Source organism: Juglans regia, chromosome 10 (genome assembly GCF_001411555.2).
Source record: "Juglans regia cultivar Chandler chromosome 10, Walnut 2.0, whole genome shotgun sequence".
Classification (NCBI taxonomy): Eukaryota; Viridiplantae; Streptophyta; class Magnoliopsida; order Fagales; family Juglandaceae; genus Juglans; species Juglans regia.
Genome location: NC_049910.1, coordinates 18,577,458 through 18,586,607, shown reverse-complemented (window position 1 = coordinate 18,586,607; position 9,150 = coordinate 18,577,458). Strand labels below are relative to the sequence as shown.

The 9,150-nt window shown below is 39.1% G+C and overlaps 1 non-coding gene across 1 annotated transcript; it reads left to right on the top strand.

Moving 5' to 3' along the window:
* The first annotated feature begins 723 nt into the window (after positions 1 to 723).
* LOC118349804 lies at positions 724 to 831 on the top strand. The gene has a single exon (XR_004802718.1). It is a non-coding gene; the product is annotated as a small nucleolar RNA R71 (small nucleolar RNA).
* Positions 832 to 9,150: the final 8,319 nt, after the last annotated feature.

The window sequence follows — 9,150 nt, the reverse complement described above, 5'->3', positions numbered from 1 at the left end:
ATCAATTTGAACACTTGGCTCTTTATCTCCTTATTTTCTTCAACAACCTGCATAATCAAAGATTTAAATTTTTGGTTAGTCTTACCCTGCGTCTCAATAAAAGCATGCAAAGTGTCTTCTAAAGGATTCCTAGAATATGAAGGTGCATGATATAGTGTAGGGTATGATCTAGGGGGTTGTGCAAGTAGATGGTTTTCAAACTTCCAGCTAAAATTGGGGTGATTGTGCCACCCTGGATTATAGGTATCGGAATAAGGTGTAAAAGGCTTCTTGTACATATCTAAGGCATTGCATTGTTCCTCATACATCCCTCTCATCTCAACAAGTGTGGGACACTCTTAGGCGAGGTGATCTACCCCGCCACACACAAAACATGGTCCAAAAGACTCTGCATGATTAGCTACGTGTGTTGGCTTTAAGTCCTTAGTCTTTAACACATCTAGCTCTCTAGTGAGCATCTCAACCTTAGCCTTTAGGCTATCCTCTTCCCTGAGATGGTAAATTCCACCACCATTTGGGTTTCTTGCAGGTCGTGACCTATTTGTGCCCTCAGTAGCACTAGGTCCAGTCCAAGTGTGAGCTTTTTCAGCAAGCTCATTGAGGTATTCTATGGCCTCATCAGGATCTTTCTGTAAGAACTCACCATTACATATCATCTCCACAAATTGGCACTCTCTAGGTGTAAGTCATTCATAAAAATAGCTCACTATGCGCCAATTCTCATACCCATGGTGAGGACACATATTCAACAACTCCTTAAATCTCTCCCAAGACTGATATAAAGTCTCACTGTCCTTTTGTACAAAGGTGGAGATTTGTCTTTTTAATACTTTGGTCTTATGTTGGGGAAAGTATTTATTAAAGAAGACTTGAGTCATCTCACTCCATGACCCAATAGATCGGGGTCTCAGTTAGTATATCCAACTCTTAGCTCTATCTTTTAAAGAGAAAGGAAAGAACTTAAGTTTCACAACTTCATCAGTTGCATTTTGACTATGAAAAGTCGTAACTACTTCCTCAAACTCCCTAATATACACATATGGATTTTCATTTTCTAAGCCATGAAAAGTAGGGAGTAATTGTATCATCCCTGTTTTAAAATCTAGTTGGCAAGTATTAGCTGGAAACATGATGCATGATGGTGTGGTTGTGCGTGTAGGGTGGAGGTAATCATGAAGAGTTATAATGGGTTGATTCACTCATTTCTTCGGGACTAGATGGATTGTCAAATAAAAGATTTAAAAAGCTTGATTTGACTCTTCCATTGGCCTACAAGCAAATCTACCCAAGGTGTCTCTATATCTGTGCATGCAAGGTAACAAAATACTAAAAACTAAAAATAATATGAAATGTAAGAAAAAACAAATAATGCAACGAGTTAAAAAAGGGAAAGAAGTTACCGCCTTTACAAATTGCTGAAATAAAAACCTATCTAGCAATTCTTCTACCATCTCCCTGCCAGCGGTACCAAAATTTGATTACACCCAAAGAATAATGCGATAGTTGTAGTAGAGCTTTGGGGTGTCGATTCCACAGAGAGACAGATTAAAAGAATTGTAGAAAGAACAAAGAAACTAAAGAAAGAGATTAGGCCTTGTTTGTTTTCCAAAAACATCTCATCTCATCTCATCTCATCTCACCTCATCATTACAACTTTCCCAAATCCCCACACAAAATAAAATAAACAATTCAACTTTTTCAAATCCCAAAACAACAATAATATTAAAAAATATATTTTAACAATATTTTATTCAACTTTTTAACTTTAATCTCAACTCATCTCATCTCATCTCTGAAAACAAACGGGCCCTAAATTATTAAAGGGAAAACAAAGATTAATTTTAAATTCAAATTAAAGTGAAACAAAGTGACTAACGGAAAAAGTACTCAAGTTTGACAAACAGTAAAGCGTCGAGAATCCCTTACACAAATATGGTATTTTAATTATTCTTAATTCATTGAATAACTCAATTGGGAACTCAATTCCTAATATTTCCATTCGGAAGGTATAGATTTATAAACCAAGATCAAACCAAATGTAACGCTTTTAAAAATCATTCACCACTTTTAAAATACGTAAATTATTATCACTATTGAGAAAATTCAACGACGACAATATACTTAGGAAGCGATATTGCAGTAAAGCATTAAATCAATATAGAAAAATAATTGATCCAAACATAATCAAAGAGTCAATCCATTCAATAGAAAAACCATAACTAAATCCATAAATAGAATAAATTCTATGATTATTTGGAGAAGAAAGCATTAAAAATGAATTGAGAATGATAAAACAAAAGTGTTTTAGTAATTGAAAATCAAATACATAAATTAAGAATAAATTAAAAATATCATCTAATGTGCAAGTTCATGCCTAGTCCTACTTGAGAATTTAGTTACCCATAAATATAATGGACAACAAAAATCTCAAGAGAAAAATAAAACAAACGGTGGCCATGGAAATTAATTTTAGATCTTCCTCCTTCAAACTGAGCCGTCTCCCCTCTTCTGAACTCCCCAATTTTGTGCTAATGATGTGCTTAAATAGGGTAGGAAAGAAACCCTAATGTCTTCATATTCCCGCACACAAAATTGCCTAAATTTTATGACTGAACTTGGCAGCCACGTAAGTGCTCCAAGAGTTCGAATTTGGAAATCCTTATTGGAGATAACTTTGTAGCCCTTTAAGATTTCTTTCTAGCACATCAAGAATCGTATCAATCCAATATATGAACAAAAAGTTATGATTAAAATAATAAAGTGTGTCAATTTTGTCTCCTAGCGCATTTTGGACTCTGATCCGAATTACTTTCAAACTCCATCAATATCTTTATTTGAAGAGTCCTACACTCGTTGAAAGTTCTTAGGTTGTTCCAACGTCTTGCCCACTTGAAACTTATTTGAATTTGAATGGATTTGGACTTACTCTTTTATAGACTCTGAAATTAAACATAAAAATATGCTTAGGAGTATCCCAAATAAAATAGAAACTCAATTCAAGAATACACATTAATTCCAATGATTTCAATTAACATTTTAGCATTTTAGTCCAGTAATGGGATATTTAGAGTGCACTTTCGTACACTCATCAGTAGTCATACCTGAGAATGAAAATCCATTGGTGCTTGATCATGTTGGTGGCGTGATGATGGAAACAAAGGGCACGAAGGATTTGGGGTTTGAATATAATGCTCCTGAATGCGCTGCTATGGGTGTTTTTCAGGGGTAGTCGTTAATGATTGGCTGCTCGAATCTGATTCAGAATGTGGAATTGTTTAAGGTTCCAATGTCCTGTGGGGGAGTGGAGACATTTGAGGTGTAGACAGAGACAATGGTGGCAGAGGAATCTGTGGATGAACTAGGAGAGGATATGCTTGTGCTGGAAAATATAGTTTCGGAGCCAGAGCTAGAAAATCAATCAGAGGTATTCCTACAGGAGAAAGAATATCTTACAGAGTCTGAGGCCAATGAAGGTAAGAAAAAATACAAGAAAAAGTTGTTTATTAAAATGCGAAGTTCTTCCATGGTTCATGCCTAAGTTTCTAACCTTGCTCAATGATTGATTCCATTTTTTGTATGGAATATTAGAGGGTTGGGACCTCTCAGAGTAGATTAAAGAAGTTGATTTGAAAATTGAAGCCGGAAATTGTTGCTCTTTTAGAGCCTTTTCAAAATTTAGAGGGTGCTCATCAATTGGCAAGATGGTTGAATTTTGATAATTTTATTTCTATTGAGGTTGAAGGGGGCAAAATATGGATTTTTTGGAATAATAATTTTGAGGTGCAATTTGTTCAGATGGGTATGCAATTTATTTCTATTATGGCTGGTGAAGGAAACTCGAAGTTTTTGCTTACAGTAATTTATGCCAAATGTACCATGGTGGAGAGACATTTCCTTTGGAATGATCTGATCATTAATAATTTGGGGTTGGATCCTTGTGTCTTTGTGGGTGATTTTAACATCATACAGAATGATTCAGAAAGGAGGAGAGGTAGGCCTCGGCCTAGTAGGGCTATGGAGGATTTTAATAAATGGATCCATCAAGGGGGTCTTATGGAAATGACTACGAAAGGGAGTGCTTTTTTTTGGTGTAATGGGCAATCGGGGCTTGCTCGTTCTTGGGTGCGGCTTGATCGTGCTCTCATGGATAGTTCTTTTCTTGCTTTGTTTCCTAATGCTATTTGTTCATATTTGTCGCGTTCCACTTCAGATCATGCTCTCATTTTTATTGAATTCAAGAAAGATCCTTTCTCTTATGGCCCGACTTCGTTCCGTTTCCAGCAAATGTGGGTGGACCACCATATTTTTTGGACTGTGTTTGTAACACTCCGTATTTTAGTGTATTTTTATTGAATGATTATTTTTATGTTATTCAAAAAATTATTCTTTTGTTTTAAAATTACTGGATTTTAATTGGGTTATTTTTAGGATTTTTAATTTGTTAATTTGGTGAAAATTATTTTTATGTGCTTTCTTAATATTTATTTAATGTTGTGCATTTAAATTGCTTTTAATATTTAAATTAATTACTGTGAGATTTAATTATTTCAATTTGACTTTACCATTACGTTTAAATTATTTTATTTAATTTGTGGTTTTAAAATCGTTTCCGTTGGATCATTTTCGTGACCCAAGTTATGAGGATTGGACCTCATTTCTTTTCCCCTATTTTTCTTTTCCTCCTTTTCTTTTCTTTCTTTTCTTTTTCTTCTCCCAGTATTTTCCTTTCCCGCGCGAAGCCCAGCCCCCTCCCTCTCTCTTCCGTCCGTTTCTTTCTCTTCCCCCAGCGCCGCCGTGCGCCTCCCGTGACCAACACCGCCCCTTCCGTTCCCCTCCCCTCCGCCGGCGACCCTTCCCCGTGAATCTCACCCCTATCTCGCCGCCATTAGCCTCCACGCTGCCGTGGCTTCATTTCCTTCGCGCGCCGCCGTCGCGCCACCATTGGCCACCATCTTCCTACCACTTCATCCCCGACCTCTTGGCAACCCATTGGACCCAACCCCGGCTCCGATCCGTCACCGGTGAAGCCCCACCAAGTCCATTTCCGATTTGTACATTTTTGGCCTTAAACCACCATTTGCGCCGTCATCCACGGCAAACCACCACCACCATTGGCTTCACCGACCTCTCTAGGCCCTACCCTATCATTTTGGGGTCTTCGTTTGTCTCCGTTGAAAAGTGGGTATTTGTGACCCACGGCCACAGTGTATTTTACACTGTGGTGTTGCTCAGACGTCGCCTTTTTCAGCTTCGTGATCCTCCGGAAATTATCATATAGCGCTGTAAGTATTTCTCCAAAGTATTCTCATGAATTTTATGTATTTTTGCACTAACGCATTTCACTGTATTTTTTGGCATGCCGGACTGAGTCCGAGGAGTACGGGGGTCGGATGGATTTATGATTGGAGTTGTTTGGGTTGGTTTGATTGGATTGGTTATTGGTTATTGAGGAATGTGGATTTGTGTTGGTACATGTGCATTCATTATTTCATGCATGATCATGTTTGTAAAGGAAAACTGGGTTTTCGTGTATTGCATTCATGTTCATGTGTTTATGAAAACTGGGTTTTCATGTGAGAATGGAATTTGGGTGCGTGCGTATCACGAACCCCAAGCCGAGATGGGGCATTATCTCGGTGGAGCTCCTCTGGTTACTCGGGAGCGGAATAAACTGAGTAACGTCCCCTGGATTGTCGCTGGGCGACAATGGGATCGGACGAGAGATTCGTGCCAACTCCGTGGTCCTTCTGCTGGCGGGGACTAGAGGATGTCTGGCCATGTACGCGCTGGGCGCGGAACTGGGCATCGCTACGAAGCCAGGACGTGCGGATGGTCCCTAGGGGAGGCCATGGTGCATAGGGTATTGACGGATTAAATGGACTATTTTCTGGGAAAATAGCGTGAGTTGGATTTTGTGTAAATCATTTTCTGGGAAAATGTTTTACGGATTATTTGTGGGCCAAATGGGATTTTTGGCGTGTGTTGGAAAATTAATCATTTTCGGGGAAAATGATATTTTGAGGAAAATGCATATTTCTTCATATGCATGCATGTTGGTGGTATTAATGCATTTTATATTCCTGAGTATATTTTTGGGTTATACTTACCTGCGGTACCATTCTGTGGTAACGCAGATTTTGATGCAGATGTGGAGGAGGAGGGTGAGCCTGAGGAGATGGCTCCGCCCGAGGAGTGATCTGGGATCACTGTTTATTGTTATTGAATTTTACCCTTTGTATTTTTGGGACATGTGTTAACTTTATTTTGGATGACTGTATAACTGCTTTTAAAACTTTACTGATGTTTACTTGTATTTAAATTTTGGTACTTAGTTGACTAATCCGCTGCGTTGTTGTTGTACACCGTTGCATGTACACACACTTGGCACTTTCGTTGGGATGTGTGACCGTGTTGTCATCATCCCGGCGTCTCGATTCCCGTGTTTTCCTTACATGGGGGTCGGGGGCGCCACAGTGTTCGGATAGCCTGGGATGTTCGGGTGGATGGGTCGGCTACTTAGATTTTGACTAGAAACTTAAAGTAGACAAAGGTGGCGCTTCGAGAGTGGAATAAAAGAGTCTTTGGTCATACTTTGGGTCGTATTGATGCTCTTGAAAAACAGGTTGAGGAGATTGAGCAACAACTTCAATTAAATTGGGAGGATAACTTGAAAAGGGATCTACATGAGGTAGTTTCAGATCTGGCTAGTTGGAGGCGAAGAGAAGAAATGAGATTGGCATAAATGGCCAAGTTAAAACGGCAAGTGGATGGTGATCGGAATGGCAAGTTTTTTCATGCTTGCCTTGCCAATAAAAGAAGAAAAAGAGTGCTGGAAATGCGATCGAATACGGTGATTTATGAGACACTTGAAAGGACTCACCAAGGGGTAGTAGAGTTTGTCTCTTCTTCCCTTCAAGGGGATCCACCGGTAGAGCAACCTAGCCTGGAAGAGTACATTGCACCAATCATTTCAGAGGAGGAAAATGCCTCTCTCACTCGTCTGCCTACTCTTGAGGAAGTTTTTGAGGCTTTGTCCTCCATTCCGTCTCAGAGTGCACCGGGTCTTGACCGATTTGGGGTTTCTATAAAACATGCTGGGAGGTGGTTAAAGCTGATGTGTGGAAAGCAGTTTTGGGTTTCTTTATGTCCAAACACCTTCCTAAGTTCTTTACGACCTCATATTTGGTGTTAATACCAAAGGTGGAGTTGCCTATAGGTTTTGATACGTTCCGCCCCATTAGCCTTTGTTATGTTTTTTATAAAATTTGCTCCAAGATTATTGTAACTCGTTTAACAGGTCTATTGGCTGATTTCTCTAGAGCAAGGTGCCTTTATTCCTAGACCAAGCATATTTGAGAACATTAGTCTCACTCAGGAAATGTTTCAATCTATTAATAAAGGAATTCATGGGGGTAATATTATGTTGAAAGTGGATATGGAGAAAGCATATGATATCGTGGATTGGGCTTTTCTGATCATGGTCTTGCGCAGGTTTGGCTTTTCTTCTCAATTATGTGATTTAGTGCATTTCTATATTTCTAGCCCTTGGTATTCGGTTATGATGAATGATATGGTCAAGGGTTTCTTCCTGGGTGGCCGAGGTTTTCATCAAGGTGATCCGCTGTCACCTTATTTGTTCATCATTCAGCAAGAGGTACTATCCCGGTTGATCCATGGCAGTGTGTGAGAGCACAAGTTTGGGCTTTTTTCTCAGGCCCGAGGTACGCCTATTGTTTCTCATTTGATGTATGCTAATGATGTTATGATATTTTCCAATGGACGTCAAAGGTTAGTTCGAGTTCTTCAACAGATTCTGAGCCAATATGAGAGGTGGTCGGGACAGACTATTAATATACAAAAATCGGCCTTATATTGTTCGAATAAAATTTCCTCTAGGCGAAAGCGGAGACTTTTATGTAGTACTGGGTTCATGGAAGGAACTTTTCCTTTCAAATACTTAGGAGTGTAGATCATTTTGGGGAGACTTAAGCAAGTTCATTTAGAAGAAATGGTGAATAAAGTGAGGCAAAAACTCAGTGGCTAAAAGATGAGACTCCTATCTACTAGTGGAAAACTCATTTTGTTGTGGCACATTATATCCAGCATGGCGATTCACTTCTTTGTTGTTTTACAGGTTCCTTAAGTTACTATCTCCAAGATCCACAGGTTGATGAGTTCTTTCTTTTGGGGAGAATTTGATGGGCGAGATAAAAGGAAATGGGTGGCATGGAAACATATTTGCAAACCTATGGAAGAAGGGGGCTTGGGTTACGGGCCCTTCAAGACATTCAGAAAGCCTTACATATACGTTTTGCTTGGAACCTTATTCAAGGTAATTCTTTATGGGCCAAATTTTTCAAAGCAAAATATGTGGGATCGAAGCCTTGGTTCCTAATATAGGCCTCTAAAGGGTCTAGATTTTGGCGAATGGTTGCTAATTATATTTCGTTGTTGTTGAATAGTTCTAAATGGAAGATTAGAGAATGTGAGATTTTTTCTGGTATGATAAATGGAGGGATAATGGTCCTCTAATGAATGAGATACCACTAGTGGGTTCTCCATTGCTAAAAATTAAAGACTGTCTGTTGTCGGATTATTGGGATGTGGATCTTTTGGAAAGCTTAGTAGGGCAAGCTAAGGTGGATGAGATTTTAATCTCTTTATCACAGCCTAATTTAGGAAATGATGTTCTTGTTTGGACTCATACAGAGATAGGTATGTTCTCTACCAAATTTGCTTGGAATTGTATTCGTGTCAGAGGTTCTCCTCTGGATTGGCATGCTTGGATTTGGCATAAGAACCTTCCTTTAAAAATGTCTATACATTTTTGGAGGGCTTGGCATATGGCATTGAGTGTGGATGATCGATTGCGTCGTATTGGTATTCCTCTTGTTTCCAAATGTGATTGTTGTAATGTAGGTCATATTGAAGATTTGAACCATGTGCTCTTTGAGAGTGATTTCCCTAAAAAAGTATGTTCCTTTTTTGGCTCTCTATTTGGTATTCCTATTGGAAGATCTTGGAAACATAATTCAAGTCCAGGCGTGCTAGCTCATCTCTGCAAGTGGGATTAATAGTGGTCATCATGCCCATCATTGTTACTTGGCGCTTATGGAGGAGAAGATGTCTTGCTCGGATGGAAGGTATTCT